This window comes from Gossypium raimondii, chromosome 3 (assembly GCF_025698545.1).
Source record: "Gossypium raimondii isolate GPD5lz chromosome 3, ASM2569854v1, whole genome shotgun sequence".
Taxonomy (NCBI): Eukaryota; Viridiplantae; Streptophyta; class Magnoliopsida; order Malvales; family Malvaceae; genus Gossypium; species Gossypium raimondii.
In genome coordinates, this window is record NC_068567.1 from 6427192 (window position 1) to 6446237 (window position 19046).

General features: G+C 39.1%; 1 pseudogene; it reads left to right on the top strand.

Annotated features, from left to right (window-relative positions):
• The first annotated feature begins 705 nt into the window (after positions 1–705).
• Positions 706–7299, top strand: LOC105784651 (uncharacterized; annotated as a pseudogene).
• Positions 7300–19046: the final 11747 nt, after the last annotated feature.

Sequence of the window (19046 nt, forward strand, 5' to 3'; positions counted from 1 at the left end):
TATGTAAAGAAATTTATTTTCTAATAAAGTTTTCTAAAAGTAATTGAAACTACAATTAACGCCTTCTCTGCATTCATTTTCATACATCACATTGCATGCATTAAAAATTATCAAAGGGTTCTGATTAATCAAAATCATTCCTCAGTTAACCTGGAATCTAACCAACCAACTCAGCATCGTTACGGTACAAGAGCGAAATTAAAGAATATGGACCAAAGGTTGGAAAAGCTCGAAGGATTCCAAAAAGAAATGCAGGATCAGCTCCAGCAACAAATGAAAGAACAGCTTGAAAAAATTCAGCAGAAGTTGATGGACAAAATGGAGGAATCCCAAGTAAACATGATAACCCAATTAACTCAACTATTAACTGGTGGAAAAGATAAGGGAAAAGGCACTGTGACCAATATTGAGGAAGAAGGTGATGATGGACTCCAGTATCCTCCAGGCTTCACTCCTCTACATGTGCAGCACCAAGCGGAAGTGTACCCGCGTAAATCTTCTATTACGATTAGGCCTCAGCAATTTCAAGCCGATGCTTTAAGGTCGATGAATTTTCAAGTCGGATCAGGCTCCAGTCCTGAGAATAATACTGCCAATCCTATTGTTCCAGATTTCGATGAGGCAGTTGAAAAAGAGAAAACAAAAGAGGAATTACCAAAGTAATTTGAAGAAAGATGGAGGTGGATTGAGGAGAAATTTAAAGTAATGGAGACTACTGAAGGATGTCATGGGATAGATGCTAAGGATTTAAGTTTGGTACCGGATTTAGTGCTTCCGTACAAGTTTAAAATGCCAGATTTCGAGAAGTATAATGGGACCACCTGCCCTGAAGCCCACATTACTATGTTTTGTAGGCGAATGACTGGGTATGTCAATAACGTCCAGTTATTGATACACTGTTTTCAAGATAGCCTCACGGGGGCTGCGTCAAAATGGTATAATCAATTAAGCCGTGCTAAGATTAGCTCCTGGAGAGATTTAGCACAGGCTTTTATGAAGCAGTATGGTCATGTTGCAGACATGGTTCCTGATAGGATCACTTTACAGAACATGGAGAAAAAGTCGAATGAAGGTTTTAGACAATATGCTCAGAGGTGGAGAGAGGTGGCAGTGCAGGTCCAGCCACCGCTTCTTGAAAGAGAAATGACGATGCTTTTTGTAAACACGCTAAAGGCCCCTTTCATCACACACATGCTAGGCAGTGCCACGAAAAATTTTGCTGATATAGTCATGAGTGGTAAGATGATTGAAAGTGCTGTAAAGAGCGGGAAGATTGATGTTGAAGATAACAATAGAAGACAAAATTCAAAGAAAAAATAGGGTGAGGTAAACAACGTGAATACACATAGCAAATCGATTACGGTGAATCAGCCCAGGAAGGTAGTGACAGGTCAACAGGGTTCATCAAAACAGGAATCTGGTACAAGGCCAAGTAATGAGAGGCCTCAGTTTACACCCATTCCTATGTCGTACAAAGAGTTGTATCAGAATTTATTTAACGCGCACGTTGTTGCCCCATTTTATTTGACCCCCTTACAGCCTCCATATCCTAAATGGTATGACGCAAATGCACAATACGATTACTATGTAGGAGTTACGGGGCACTCCATAGAGCATTGTACTGCTTTTAAAAAGCTTGTTGAGAAGTTGATTCAGATGGGCGCTGTCAAGATAGATAATTCATCAGGTACGAAAATTCCATTACCCAAACATAATGATGCAGGAGTAAACATGGTAGGTGAAGGTACATGGAAGAAGGTCAAGGAGAATATTGCTGAGGTAAAGATCCCTTTGAGGAGGGTTTGGAAGGAAATGGTAGGATGAAGATTGATTGTTTCAGATTTAGTGGAGGGTAGCAAGACCCAAAATTATTGTGAGTTCCATCAGGAGGTGGGACATGAAATTTAAAAATGTGAGAAGTTCAGAGCTCTGATCCAGAGCATGATGGATATTGGAGAAATAGAGTTTTTTGAAGAGGAAGAAAGAAAAGAAAATATATGCGCATCGGATTCAGAGACGAGGATTCCGAAGATAATCATCTCGCGCCCAAGGGTTGCTGAAGTTAAGGCACAAATGACACCAAAGATTGTTATTCAAAAGCCGGTGAAGTTTTTATATAAGGATAACAAGAAGGTCCCTTGGAATTATGAATGCGAGGTAACAGTTTCGGAGAAAGAAGCTTTAGTTAGTGTTGAGAGAGAAAAACAAAAGACAACTTCTTATGTGAATACTGAGAAGTATTGTGGTCGGATAGATGATCAGACAGAATAGGTGGAGGGAAAAGTTATTGTAGCTGAGCAAAAGAAAGAGAAGAAGGCTGAATTAAGGCCACTGATTAATGAGCCAATAAAGGAGGAAGAAGCCACTGAATTCTTGAAATTTCTGAAACACAGTGAGTATAGCGTGGTAGAGCAGCTACATAAGCAGCCAACTCGTATATCTGTGTTGTCTTTGCTCATGAATTCAGAGTTACATCGAAATGCGCTGATGAAGGCTTTAAATGAAGCGTATGTGGCAAGTGATATTTCTGTCAACCAATTGGGTCGGTTGGTGAACAATATAAGCGCTGATAATTTTATCTTCTTCAACGACGACGAAATACCATCTGGAGGTATGGGGTCCACGAAAGCTCTGCACATTACTACTCGGTGTAAAGGAGTTTTGGTTTCGAGAGTTTTAATCGATAATGGGTCTACATTGAATGTACTGCCCCTTATCTACTCTCAATAGGCTACCTGTAGATAGCTCACATATGAAAGCATGTCAAAACGTGGTAAGGGCGCTCGATGGAACGGAAAGAAAGGTTTTGGAGAGAATTGAGATACCGTTGCTGATTGGCCCGAATACTTATGAAGTAGATTTCATTGTAATGGATATCAAGCTTTCATATAATTGTTTATTGGGCAGACCTTGGATACATTTGGCGGGGGCCATACCCTCAACGCTGCATCAGAAGTTAAAATTGGTGACAGAAGGACGGTTAGTGACAATAAATGCCGAGGAAAGTATTATTGCGTCAGTGACCAGTAATGCACCATATGTGGAGACGGACGAAGAGGCGGTGGAATGTTCTTTCCGGACTTTAGAGTTTATTAATACAACATTTATTGCTGAGGGGAATAGAATTCCAGTACCAAAGATATCCAAGACTACAAGAATGAGCCTTCAATTAATGGTGGGAAGAGGAGCTGTACCCGGAAAAGGTTTGGGAAGAGATTTGCAAGGAAGTGTTGAAGCACCAATGATGAAAGAAAAGTTTGATCGCTTTGGTCTGGGTTATAGACCAAATGTAAAACAAAGAAGAAGGGAAATAGAGAGAAGACAGGAGAGAAGAAAGGCACGCCTGAGTGGAAATGAAGTTAGTTGGGAGCCTATGGTTTTTCCTCATATATCCAAGACCTTCGTGTCAGGAGGGTTTATTCATCCGGAACAAAGAGTGCTTGAGGTGGAAGGTGTTGAAGAAATATTAGGAGATTTTCACATCTATGCCCTAGACACGGTTGGAAGAGAGACTTGGCTGGAGATTCGCCCTTACGAGCCTGGAAATGATCTGGACAATTGGACTGCGGAAGAGATTCCTGTAGTTTTTAGAGCTTGTCTAGAGTAAATATGCAGAACATCCTTGTCGTTTTGACTTAAAATATAATTTCATTATGAATTAGGCACATCTTGGATATTATAATAAATACACTTTTTCGTATGCATTTTTGAGCCAGTATTCTTTTATTTCTTTTTTCGAGTAATTATTCTTTTATTTTTTTGCTACATCATTCTTTATTCATTTCATAATCATATTTTGTTCATAAATTCATATATTCTTTGTATATTCTTTGGCACCTATCATAGGTCCCCAGATATCAATGATATGAATGACGCTGCTTCAGACTCAGAATCACCTTTCGAACGAGATAGGTGTTTAGAAGGATCACAGAATTTTGAAGATGATGTAGACTGTGATGTATCTCCGGACTTATTGAGAATGGTAGAAGAGGAGGATAAACAAATCTTACCTCATAAAGAATCATTGGAGATTGTGAGTCTAGAGGAGGGAAAGTAGGTAAAGATCGGAACTGACATTTCTGCCAAGACAAGGCAAGACCTCATTGAGTTACTCCGAGAATTCAAAGATGTCTTTGCATGGTCGTATCAAGATATGCCAGGGTTGAGCACTGATATTGTGGTGCACCGTCTTCCCATAAAAGAGGATTGCAAGCCAGTTCAGCAGAAGCTCAGAAGAATGAGGCCTGACATTGTGCTAAAAATAAAAGAGGAAGTCAAGAAATAGTTTGACGCTGGGTTCTTGCAAGAAGTTAAGTATTCAGAATGGGTAGCTAATGTTGTCCCTGTCCCTAAGAAAGACGGGAAGGTGCGAATGTGTGTGGATTACAGAGACTTGAACAAGGCTAGTCCAAAGGATAATTTTCCGTTACCTCACATTGATACTTTGGTAGATAATACTGCTGGCTATTCATTGTTTTCTTTCATGGACGGTTTTTCTGGATATAATCAAATAAAGATGCACCCAGAAGACATGAGAAATACCACATTTATCACTTTATGGGGAACGTTCTGTTATAAAGTGATGCCCTTTGGATTAAAGAATGCGGGGGCAACTTATCAAAGAGCTATGGTAACTTTATTTCATGACATGATGCACAAGGAGATTGAGGTTTATGTTGACGATATGATTGCAAAATCTAGAACAGAAGAGGAGCATGTTCAAGTGCTGCGAAAATTATTTTTGAGATTAAGAAATTTCCAGCTCAAGCTTAATCCAACAAAGTGCACTTTTGGAGCTAGATCGGGGAAGTTGTTGGGCTTCATAGTCAGTGGGAAAGGAATTGAAGTTGATCCAGACAAAGTCAGGGCAATACGAGATTTGCCTCCACCACACACACAGAAGGAAGTACGGGGTTTTCTGGGAAGATTGAACTACATTTCTCGGTTTATCTCACAACTGACTGAAAAATGTGATCCCTTATTTCATCTCCTAAAAAAACATAATCCAGGCGTATGGGATGAAGAATGCTAGAAGGCTTTTGACAAAATAAAACAATATTTGTCTAATCCTCCAGTACTATCACCACCTAATCCGGATAGGCCATTAATACTGTATCTAACAGTATTTGACAATTCCATGGGGTGCGTATTAGGCCAACGTGATGAGACAGGAAGAAAGGAAAGGGCAATATACTATCTCAGTAAGAAATTCACCGATTGTGAAGCGAGATATTCAGCTATTGAGAAGTTGTGTTGTGCTTTGGTTTGGACAACTCGAAGATTACGACAATATATGTTGTATCACACGACATTGCTAATTTCAAAGTTAGACCCCTTAAAGTATATGATGGAGTCGATTTCTTTGAATGGGAGGATGGCTAGATGGCAGATCTTGCTTTCTGAATTTGACATAGTGTATGTGAGTCAGAAGGCTGTGAAAGGGAGCGCAATAGCTGACTTTTTAGCTAGCAGAGCCTTGGTGGTTTATGAGCCTTTGAATTTTGATTTCCCAAATGAGGACTTGATGTATGTGGCAACTACTGAAGAAAATTCCCAAATGGATCAGGTGTGGAAGTTAAATTTTGATGGAGCTTCAAATGCTGTGGGTAATGGAATTGGGGCAGTCCTAATATCTCCAAGTGGAGATCATTATCCTTTCGCTAGCAAACTAGATTTTGATTGCACGAATAATATGACAGAGTATGAAGCATGCATTATGGGCATTCGTGCAGCCATCAAGCGTAAAATCAAAATGTTAGAAGTGTATGGGGATTCTGCACTAGTGATATATCAACTCAAGGGAGAATGGGAAACAAGGGACTCTAAACTGATCAGTTATCGAAAAATGGTTCTCGAATTGATGGACGAGTTTGATGATATTACTTTTTGTTATCTTCCACGAGATGAGAATCAGATGGCTGATGCGTTGGCTACCTTAGCCTCCATGATCCGAGTGAATAGGTTAGAGGACATGAAGCCTATCCAGATGAGTATTTTTGAAACCCGGCTCATTGCTATAATGTCGAGGAGGAGGAAAAGGATGATCATCCCTGGTATTTGAATATATTACGATATGTAAAGAATCGCGAGTATCCAGATCAAGCAACGGAGAATGATAAAAGAGCACTGAGAAGATTGGCTATTGACTATGTTCTAGATGGAGAAATCCTGTACAAAAAAGGGAAGGATCAAATATTGCTAAGATGTGTGGATGCAGTAGAAGCTAGAAAAATTCTAGAAGAAGTCCATGAAGGTATCTGTGGTACACATGCAAATGGTTTCACAATGGCCAGGCAGATCATGAGATTTGGGTATTATTGGTCTACTTTGGAAAGGGATTGCATCAGCTATGCTAAGAAGTGCCATAAATGCCAAATTTATAGTGATAAAATGCATGCACCTCTTTCACCTCTTCATGTTATGACTTCTCCATGGCCTTTCTCTATGTGGGGTATGGACGTTATTGGGCCAATATCGCCCAAGGCTTCTAAGGGGCATCGCTTCATCTTTGTGGTTATTGACTACTTTACCAAATGGGTGGAGACTGCTTCATATGCAAACGTCACGAAGTCAGCAGTTAGCAAATTCTTGAAAAAGGAAATCATATGTCGATATGGAATGCCTGAGAGGATTATATCTGATAATGCACTGAATTTGAACAATAGTGCAATAGCGAAGGTCTGCAGTCAATTCGGGATCAGACATCATAACTCGTCACCATACCGCCCAAAGATGAATGTTGCAGTAGAAGCAGCTAATAAGAATATCAAGAAAATTGTAGGAAAGATGACCGAGACTTACAGGGATTGGCATGAGAAACTACCATTTGCTCTCTTTGCTTATAGAACGTCCGTCAGGATGTCGACTGGGGCAACACCTTTCTCTTTGGTTTATGGCATGTAAGCAGTTTTACCTATTGAGATAGAAATTCATTCTCTCCGAGTATTATCTGAATTGAAATTGGATGAAGCAGAATGGGTTCAATCTCGTTATGATCAATTGAACTTAATTGAAGGGAAAAGGCTAAAAGCTGTTCGGCATGGTCAAACGTATCAAAAACGGATGATGCGGGCCTACAACAAAAAAGTTCGTCCTAGAGAATTTAATGAAGGGGAGCTGGTGTTGAAAAGAGTCCTTCCTATACAAAAAGATTTCAGAGGGAAATGGATGCCAAATTGGGAAGGTCCATATGTTGTAAAGAAAGCTTTTTCAGGGGGAGCTTTGATTTTGAGTGAAATGGATGGCAAGGACTTGCCAAACCCTGTAAACTCTGATTCGGTTAAGAAATACTTTTCTTAAAAAAAAAGGAAAGAAAAAAAAAGGAAAGAAAGAAAGAAAAAAAAAAAAAAAAAACGAGAGGTCAATGTGAAAACCCGTAAAGGGCACTTTGAGACCAAAAGGGATTTGAGTTGAAAACCCAGAAAAGGGCGGCTCAAATGCTGATCAGGTGACGCATTCGGTGATCTTGCAATGATTGAACCAGTAGGAAAGGGGACGAAACATCTTGGGGCATCGACAAAGTACTGTAAATCTTCTAAGCACATGTCGGATTCAGAGTGGTCTTCAGGAAGTCTGTGCAGAGAAGTTCAAACTGCGATATATGGGACACCTAGTCTTCATATTATTGCTTATTCTTTGAATACTTTATTCTTTTCCAAGATACGAGTCAATTCTTCTTTTATTCTCAATATTATTGATAATTTATTCATTTCGAGCTATGCTCTCAATTCAATTTTTATATATATATATATGTTACAATTTTTATATGCTTATACATTATATATATATATGTTACAATTTTTATATGCTTATACATTATATTTATATATATATATATGTATATATTTTAAATGGATTCAAATACATATATATATATATATATCTTATATTTTACTATTATTTTATTTTCATACTTTTATATATATATATGTCTATACGTTTATGTTTTATAATATTCATACATTTCCCATATTTTTTTAATGCATACATTTATATATGTTTTTATAATATATATACATGTTATTCAAAACTATTATAAATACATTTTCACATTCGTTTTATATATACGTACATATACATGCTTTCAAAATTTATTAACATTTTTATATATATATTTTTACTTTTATAAATACATGTACAAATTTTATATTTTATTTTCATAACTTTTGTATACACATAATTTAAATTGAATTATTTGTTTCACATCGCATTTACATTTTTAACATATTTTTTCAGATACATTTTGATTTTGTCAAAGCATTAAAATCAATTTTATATGATTCAAAGGTTTTCAATATAAAAACGATATTCAAGGTTAGGGATTTTCGAGGAAAATTGAGCCCTAACGTATTGGGTTCCGATTTTCTTTGTTAATTCCAAATAACCGAGAATATACGTTATTTAAAATATAAACAAAAATCATTTTCGGGAATTCGATATGTTATGTCCTAACGCATTGGGCATGACATATTATTTTCTCGAAAAGAAGATTTTCTTTGAAAATTAGTTGAAAAGTGATTTTCAAAATTCGGGGATTTTGAGAAATTGTACCCTAACGTATTGGGTCTCAATTTCTTCGCATGACTTGCATAATTGATTATCCTTTTCAGATTTCAACATTTGAGTTTAATAAAATCTTTTTAATTTTCGACACCAAGACATTAGATAATCAATTTGGTACCGATTTTTGGGCGTTATGAGGGTGCTAACCTTCCTCGCATGTGAATCGACTCCGAACCCGTTTTCTCAAATTTCAGAGACCAAATTTGTTTTTAAGGTGAGCCGATCACACCTAAATCATGGATCGGTGGCGACTCCAAATTTTTTATTTTTTAAAGTCGATAACTAATTTTTATTTTCAAAAAAATGGTTTCGACAGCTTGGCGACTCCACTGGGGACTTCGAGAGTCGAGCCACAAATTGATTATTTGGTGTCTTTTTGTCGAAAATTAAAGTTTTTTTATCATAATTTTCCTTTGCACTCATTGATTTTCATTGTTTGCTTGTTTGGTTTAAGTCTGTTATCTTATTTGCATTTTGCATCTCATAACGTCGGTCATTTTTACCCCTCTAAGTGGGAGTGAGAAGCTACTCCTTCGTGAGGTTTTCACCTCCGTGCAGGATAGTGGATCACTTTCGGGATACATCACCTATGTCTTCGTGAGATTTTCATCTCCATGCAGCCATAGGGAAATGTATTCCCCTGAACCGAACTCGGTCTATATGAGCCTATAATGGGTGAGGATCGAGAAATCTGCTGGTTCGGGTACCTGTACTCTAGAAACCAAACCACATATAGTGAACCATAAGAACTCACCTTAGGTAGAATTACTCTTAACCTTAGTAAATGCCTAATTAGGAGTTTTTATTATTTTTGGTTGTATTATATTTAATTGTTACTGACTTTTTTGTGTTTTACTTTGATTGCATGACATTTCAATTACATGGCATCTCATTATAGAAAGGCATTGGTTCGTATTCGATTGCTAGATAGAAGGCTTATCATGGGAAATAGGTTTCTTGATAGCGTGGAAGATAATGCTGTTTGTCGAACTTCAATGAAATCACACAGTGCGAGAAAGGTGATAGTTTGGCCGAGGGGTACATATCTGAATTGTGGGACTTCACCCATGTCAACAGAACCGAACAACTTGCATGAGTTGAAAGAAATTTGGGAGCGATGTAATGATGAGGTTAGACAATTATTTTATTTAAATTACGGATTTGCCTTATTTGCTTGATATGAAGGTGGATAAGCGACTCTTTGGGCTCTCGCACAATTTTGGAACCCCGCTTATAGTTGTTTCACGTTTGGGAGGGTTGATTTGGTGCCTACAATAGAAGAATACATGGCTTTACTTTGTTCGAAAATTCATGTGGATAAGGTTTATTCAAGGCGTAAATGCACCGACCTTTTGAAGAGGTTGATGAATATAACGGGATGAGTGAGCGGTGGGTCACAAATGGATCGTGCAAAAGGGAGATAGCAAGTGTATTCCCTGGAAAATTTTGAAGGATCTCATTCTAGCGCACCCAGATGCAAGGAAGAAGGTAGATGTCTTTTGCCTTAAGTATATATGGTTTGGTTATGTTCCCTAAAATTTTGGGGCATGTTGACGAGGCAGTTACTGACTTATTTGATCGGCTTGAAAAGAGAGTTACACCAGTCCCGGTAATTTTGGCAGAAACCTTCAGGTCACTGAATGCATGCCAGAGAGCGGGAGAGGGTAGGTTCATTGGATGTGCCCAGCTTTTACTTGCATGGCTCCATAGTCATTTTTGGAAGATCGATAAGGTTTCATATCGGGTCTTCTCTGATAATTATTCACCATTGAAAGAGATAGTGGCTACACCGAGGAGGGATGACATCTCGGAAGAGAAATGGATGGTTATTTTTCAAAATTTACAGGAGGGCGATATCGAGTGGAGAGCCCCATGGTTACTTCCAGGTGAGATCCTATATCGATGTGGGGATTTCGACTGGGTTCCTTTGATTGGGATTTGGGGAGCTATTGGTTACGCACCGTGCTAGTACTTAGGCAATACAGGTCAAGACAGTTCGTGCCTGCAACTCAGGGATTGGCCGAGTGTGAGTTCTCGTATAGAGGCGATGGTTACAAGAGGAGAGTTCGTGAGATGGTCAGTGCATGGGATAAGACTCGTCGAATGAAGGGATTAGCTACGGGCCCGATGACAACTTCTAAATATGGTAAATGGTGGGCTAAGAGGATTAACGATAACATTCCTGGGCCGGGTTTAGAAAATAGCCAGTCAATAGAGGAGTATTTGCGTGTTGTCCCTACTGAGCTGGAAATCATAAAGCAAGACTTTGAAAGGAGAAATACAGAATTAGAGAGGAAAATCGAGTAGATGGAGGAAGAAAAGGTGAATTTGAGGCTAGATGCGGATGTTCAGAAGCTCGAGGCTGATAAACTAAGAAAGGGGAAGAACAAGGCTGAAGAGGAGTTAGATAGCTTGAAGACTGATTACAAGAAGCCGCGTCCGTCCATGAGAACTGCCAGGCTTGGAAAGACTTCAGAGCAGTGGCGTGAAGAAGTTCGAGAGGAAAGAAACAAGTCCGACCGGTGGGAAAAAAAATTCCAAGAAGTGCAAGCACGAAATGAAACCTTGGAGAAGAGCTTGTCAGAGAGTCAAAAGGAAAAAGGAAAACTAAAGGACAGAGTCGTTGAGTTAGAAGGGTCTCTCCGTCAACACAGAAGTCGAAATTCTGTAATAGAGCTGAAAGCAAGTCTGAGCAAGATTGAAGAAATGAAGGGTAAAATAAAAGAGTTGGAAGCAGCATTACAAAGTTGTGAGGGTCAGATCAAGCATCTAGAGGCAAAGGAAGGTCGTCAGAATGAGCAGCTTCATTATTTCCAGGATCAAGTCAGAAATAGGGATCACGTTATGGGAGAAGCTGTGGTGCAGATTCGTGAAGTGGCAGATCACTTGCAAACTTTGGCGGTACAAGCCGACACGTTAAGCGTAAAGTACGAGCTAGAGTCGGATCGAGGACAAGAGTTGGCATCGTTGCTTAAAAAGATTAAGGTCTTAAGTGTTAGGGAAAGCCATACTTGTAACCCATTCTATGTAAAGAAATTTATTTTCTAATAAAGTTTTCTAAAAGTAATTGAAACTAGAATTAACGCCTTCTCTGCATTCATTTTCATACATCACATTCATGCATTAAAAATTATTAAAGGGTTCTGATTAATCAAAATCATTCCTCAGTTAACTTGGAATCTAACCAACCAACTCAGCATCGTTACGGTACAAGAGCGAAATTAAAGAATATGGACCAAAGGTTGGAAAAGCTCGAAGGATTCCAAAAAGAAATGCAGGATCAGCTCCAGCAACAAATGAAAGAACAGCTTGAAAAAATTCAGCAGAAGTTGATGGACAAAATGGAGGAATCCCAAGGAAACATGATAACCCAATTAACTCAACTATTAACTGGCGGAAAAGATAAGGGAAAAGGCACTGTGACCAATATTAAGGAAGAAGGTAATGATGGACTCCAGTATCCTCCAGGCTTCACTCCTCTACATGTGCAGCACCAAGCGGAAGTGTACCTGCGTAAATCTTCTGTTACGATTAGGCCTCAGCAATTTCAAGCCGATGCTTTAAGGTCGATGAATTTTCAAGTCGGATCAGGCTCCAGTCCTGAGAATAATACTGCCAATCCTATTGTTCCAGATTTCGATGAGGCAGTTGAAAAAGAGAAAACAAAAGAGGAATTACCAAAGTAATTTGAAGAAAGATGGAGGTGGATTGAGGAGAAATTTAAAGTAATGGAGACTACTGAAGGATGTCATGGGATAGATGCTAAGGATTTAAGTTTGGTACCGAATTTAATGCTTCCGTACAAGTTTAAAATGCCAGATTTCGAGAAGTATAATGGGACCACCTGCCCTGAAGCCCACATTACTATGTTTTGTAGGCGAATGACCGGGTATGTCAATAACGACCAGTTATTGATACACTGTTTTCAAGATAGCCTCACGGGGGCTGCGTCAAAATGGTATAATCAATTAAGCCGTGCTAAGATTAGCTCCTGGAGAGATTTAGCACAGGCTTTTATGAAGCAGTATGGTCATGTTGCAGACATGGTTCCTGATAGGATCACTTTACAGAACATGGAGAAAAAGTCGAATGAAGGTTTTAGACAATATGCTCAGAGGTGGAGAGAGGTGGCAGTGCAGGTCCAGCCACCTTTTCTTGAAAGAGAAATGACGATGCTTTTTGTAAACACGCTAAAGGCCCATTTCATCACACACATGTTAGGCAGTGCCACGAAAAATTTTGCTGATATAGTCATGAGTGGTGAGATGATTGAAAGTGCTGTAAAGAGCGGGAAGATTGATGTTGAAGATAACAATAGAAGATAAAATTCAAAGAAAAAATAGGGTGAGGTAAACAACGTGAATACACATAGCAAATCGATTACGGTGAATCAGCCCAGGAAGGTAGTGACAGGTCAACAGGGTTCATCAAAACAAGAATCTGGTACAAGGCCAAGTAATGAGAGGCCTCAGTTTACACCCATTCCTATGTCGTACAAAGAGTTGTATCAGAATTTATTTAACGCGCACGTTGTTGCCCCATTTTATTTGACCCCCTTACAGTCTCCATATCCTAAATGGTATGACGCAAATGCACAATGCGATTACCATGCAGGAGTTACGGGGCACTCCATAGAGCATTGTACTGCTTTTAAAAAGCTTGTTGAGAAGTTGATTCAGATGGGCGTTGTCAAGATAGATGATTCATCAGGTACGGAAATTCCATTACCCAAACATAATGATGCAGGGGTAAACATGGTAGGTGAAGGTACAGGGAAGAAGGTCAAGGAGAATATTGCTGAGGTAAAGATCCCTTTGAGGAGGGTTTGGAAGGAAATGGTAGAAGGAAGATTGATTGTTTCAGATTTAGTGAAGGGTAGCAAGACCCAAAATTATTGTGAGTTCCATCAGGAGGTGGGACATGAAATTCAAAAATGTGAGAAGTTCAGAGCTCTGATCCAGAGCATGATGGATATTGGAGAAATAGAGTTTTTTGAAGAGGAAGAAAGAAACGAAAATATATGCGCATCGGATTCAGAGACGAGGATTCCGAAGATAATCATCTCGCGCCCAAGGGTTGCTGAAGTTAAGGCACAAATGACACCAAAGATTGTTATTCAAAAGCCGGTGAAGTTTTTATATAAGGATAACAAGAAGGTCCCTTGGAATTATGAATGCGAGGTAATTTGGAGAAAGAAGCTTTAGTTAGTGTTGAGAGAGAAAACAAAAGACAACTTCTTATGTGAATCGAGAAGTATTGTGGTCGGATAGATGATCGCATGAATAGGTGGAGGGAAAAGTTATTGCAGCTGAGCAAAAGAAAGAGAAGAAGGCTGAATTAAGGCCATTGATTAATGAGCCAATAAAGGAGGAAGAAGCCACTGAATTCTTGAAATTTCTGAAACACAATGAGTATAGCGTGGTAGAAGTAGCTACATAAGCGACCAACTCAGATATCCGTGTTGTCTTTGCTCATGAATTGAGTTACATCGAAATGCGCTGATGAAGGCTTTAAATGAAGCGTATGTGGCAAGTGATATTTCTGTCAACCAATTGGGTCGGTTGGTGAACAATATAAGCGCTGATAATTTTATCTTCTTCAACGACGATCAAATACCATCTGGAGGTATGGGGTCCACGAAAGCTCTGCACATTACTGCTCGGTGTAAAGGAAGTTTGGTTTCGGGAGTTTTAATCGATAATGGGTCTGCATTGAATGTACTGCCCCTTATCTACTCTCAATAGGCTACCTGTAGATAGCTCACATATGGAAGCATGTCAAAACGTGGTAAGGGCGCTCGATGGAATGGAAAGGAAAGTTTTGGGGAGAATTGAGATACCGTTGCTGATTGGCCTGAATACTTATGAAGTAGATTTCATTGTAATGGATATCAAGCCTTCATATAATTGTTTATTGGGCAGACCTTGGATACATTTGGCGGGGGCCGTACCCTCAACGCTGCATCAGAAGTTAAAATTGGTGACAGAAGGACGGTTAGTGACAATAAATGCCGAGGAAGTATTATTGCGTCAGTGACCAGCAATGCACCATATGTGGAGACAGACGAAGAGGCGGTGGAATATTCTTTCCGGACTTTAGAGTTTATTAATACAACATTTATTACTGAGGGGAATAGAATTCCAGTACCAAAGATATCCAAGACTACAAGAATGGGCCTTCAATTAATGGTGGGAAGAGGAGCTGTACCAGGAAAAGGTTTGGGAAGAGATTTGCAAGGAAATGTTGAAGCACCAATGATGAAAGAAAAGTTTGATCGCTTTGGTCTGGGTTATAGACCAAATGTAAAACAAAGAAGAAGGGAAATAAAGAGAAGACAGAAGAGAAGAAAGGCACGCCTGAGTGGAAATGAAGTTAGTTGGGAGCCTATGGTTTTTCCTCATTTATCCAAGACCTTCGTGTCAGGAGGGTTTATTCATCCGGAACAAAGAGTGCTTGAGGTGGAAGGTGTTGAAGAAATATTAGGAGATTTTCACATCAATGCCCTAGACACGGTTGGAAGAGAGACTTGGCTGGAGATTCGCCCTTACGAGCCTGGAAATGATCTGGACAATTGGACTGCGGAAGAGATTCCTGTAGTTTTTAGAGCTTGTTCAGAGTAAATATGCAGAACGTCCTTGTCGTTTTGACTTAAAATATAATTTCCTTATGAATTAGGCACATCTTGGATATTATAATAAATCTGCTTTTTAGTATGCATTTTGAGCCAAGATTCTTTTATTTTTTTTCGAGTAATTATTCTTTTATTTTTTGCTACATCATTCTTTATTCATTTCATAATCATATTTTGTTCATAAATTCATATATTCTTTGTATATTCTTTGGCACCTATCATAGGTCCCCAGATTTCAATGATATGAATGACGCTGCTTCAGACTCAGAATCACCTTTCGAACGAAATAGGTGTTTAGAAGGATCACAGAATTTTGAAGATGATGTAGACTGTGATGTATCTCCGGACTTATTGAGAATGGTAGAAGAGGAGGATAAACAAATCTTACCTCATAAAGAATCATTGGAGATTGTGAGTCTAGAGGAGGAAAATGAGGTAAAGATCGGAACTGACATTTCTGCCGAGACAAGGCAAGACCTCATTGAGTTACTTCGAGAATTCAAAGATGTCTTTGCATGGTCGTATCAAGATATGCCAGGGTTGAGCACTGATATTGTGGTGCACCGTCTTCCCATAAAAGAGGATTGCAAGCCAGTTCAGCAGAAGCTCAGAAGAATGAGGCCTGACATTGTGCTAAAAATAAAAGAGGAAGTCAAGAAACAGTTTGACGCTGGGTTCTTGCAAGAAGTTAAGTATTCAGGATGGGTAGCTAATGTTGTCCCTGTCCCTAAGAAAGACGGGAAGGTGCGAATGTGTGTGGATTACAGAGACTTGAACAAGGCTAGTCCAAAGGATAATTTTCCGTTGCCTCACATTGATACTTTGGTAGATAATACTGCTGGCTATTCATTGTTTTCTTTCATGGACGGTTTTTCTGGATATAATCAAATAAAGATGCACCCAGAAGACATGAGAAATACCACATTTATCACTTTATGGGGAACGTTCTGTTATAAAGTGATGCCCTTTGGATTAAAGAATGCGGGGGCAACTTATCAAAGAGCTATGGTAACTTTATTTCATGACATGATGCACAAGGAGATTGAGGTTTATGTTGACGATATGATTGCAAAATCTAGAACAGAAGAGGAGCATGTCCAAGTGCTGCGAAAATTATTTTTGAGATTAAGAAATTTCCAGCTCAAGCTTAATCCAACAAAGTGCACTTTTGGAGCTAGATCGGAGAAGTTGTTGGGCTTCATAGTCAGTGGGAAAGGAATTGAAGTTGATCCAGACAAAGTCAGGGCAATACGAGATTTGCCTCCACCACACACACAGAAGGAAGTACGGGGTTTTCTGGGAAGATTGAACTACATTTCTCGGTTTATCTCACAACTGACTGAGAAATATGATCTCCTATTTCGTCTCCTAAAAAAACATAATCCAGGCGTATGGGATGAAGAATGCCAGAAGGCTTTTGACAAAATAAAACAATATTTGTCTAATCCTCCAGTGCTATCACCACCTAATCCGGATAGGCCATTAATACTGTATCTAACAGTACTTGACAATTCCATGGGGTGCGTGTTAGGCCAACGTGATGAGACAGGAAGAAAGGAAAGGGCAATATACTATTTCAGTAAGAAATTCACCGATTGTGAAGCGAGATATTCAGCTATTGAGAAGTTGTGTTGTGCTTTGGTTTGGACAACTCGAAGATTACGACAATATATGTTGTATCACACGACATTGCTAATTTCAAAGTTAGACCCCTTAAAGTATATGATGGAGTCGATTACTTTGAATGGGAGGATGGCTAGATGACAGATCTTGCTTTTTGAATTTGACATAGTGTATGTGAGTCAGAAGGCTGTGAAAGGGAGCGCAATAGCTGACTTTTTAGCTAGCAGAGCCTTGGTGGATTATGAGCCTTTGAATTTTGATTTCCCAAATGAGGACTTGATGTATGTGGCAACTACTGAAGAAAATTCCCAAATGGATCAGGTGTGGAAGTTAAATTTTGATGGAGCTTCAAATGCTGTGGGTAATGGAATTGGGGCAGTCCTAATATCTCCAAGTGGATATCATTATCCTTTCGCTAGCAAACTAGATTTTGATTGCACGAATAATATGACAGAGTATGAAGCATGCATTATGGGCATTCGTGCAGCCATCAAGCGTAAAATCAAAATGTTAGAAGTGTATGGGGATTCTGCACTAGTGATATATCAACTCAAGGGAGAATGGGAAACAAGGGACTCTAAACTGATCAGTTATCGAAAAATGGTTCTCGAATTGATGGACGAGTTTGATGATATTACTTTTTGTTATCTTCCACGAGATGAGAATCAGATGGCTGATGCGTTGGCTACCTTAGCCTCCATGATCCGAAAGTGAATAGGTTAGAGGACATGAAGCCTATCCGGATGAGTATTTTGAAACTCCTACCATTGCTATAATGTCGAGGAGGAGGAAAAGGATGATCATCCCTGGTATTTGAATATATTACGATATGTAAAGAATCGCGAGTATCCAGATCAAGCAACGGAGAATGATAAAAGAGCACTGAGAAGATTGGCTATTGACTATGTTCTAGATGGAGAAATCCTGTACAAAAAAGGGAAGGATCAAGTATTGCTAAGATGTGTGGATGCAGTAGAAGCTAGAAAAGTTCTAGAAGAAGTCCATGAAGGTATCTGTGGTACACATGCAAATGGTTTCACAATGGCCAGGCAGATCATGAGATTTGGGTATTATTGGTCTACTTTGGAAAGGGATTGCATCAGCTATGCTAAGAAGTGCCATAAATGCCAAATTTATAGTGATAAAATGCATGCACCTCCTTCACCTCTTTATGTTATGACTTCTCCATGGCCTTTCTCTATGTGGGGTATGGACGTTATTGGGCCAATATCGCCCAAGGCTTCTAACGGGCATCGCTTCATCTTTGTGGTTATTGACTACTTTACCAAATGGGTGGAGGCTGCTTCATATGCAAACGTCACGAAGTCAGCAGTTAGCAAATTCTTGAAAAAGGAAATCATATGTCGATATGGAATGCCTGAGAGGATTATATCTGATAATGCACTGAATTTGAACAATAGTGCAATAGAGGAGGTCTGCAGTCAATTTGGGATCAGACATCATAACTCGTCGCCATACCGCCCAAAGATGAATGGTGCAGTAGAAGCAGCTAATAAGAATATCAAGAAAATTGTGGGAAAGATGACCGAGACTTACAGGGATTGGCATGAGAAACTACCATTTGCTCTCTTTGCTTATAGAACGTCTGTCAGGACGTCGACTGGGGCAACACCTTTCTCTTTGGTTTATGGCATGGAAGCAGTTTTACCTATTGAGATAGAAATTCATTCTCTCCGAGTATTATCTGAATTGAAATTGGATGAAGCAGAATGGGTTCAATCTCGTTATGATCAATTGAACTTAATTGAAGGAAAAGGCTAAAAGTCATTGGCATGGTCAAACGTATCAAAAACGGATGATGCGGGCCTACAACAAAAAGTTCGTCCTAGAGAATTTAATGAAGGGGAGTGGTGTTGAAAAGAGTCCTTCCTATACAAAAAGATTTCAGAGGAAATGGATGCCAAATTGGGAAGGTCCATATGTTGTAAAGAAAGCTTTTTCAGGGGGAGCTTTGATTTTGAGTGAAATGGATGGCAAGGACTTGCCAAACCCTGTAAACTCGGATTCAGTTAAGAAATACTTTTCTTAAAAAAAAAAGGAAGGAAAAAAAAGGAAAGAAAGAAAGAAAAAAATAAAAAATAAAAATAAAAAATAAAAAATAAAAAAAAGGAAAAGGAGAGGCCAATGTGAAAACCCGTAAAGGGCACTTTGAGACCAAAGGGGATTTGAGTTGAAAACCCGGAAAAGGGCGGCTCAAATGATGATCAGG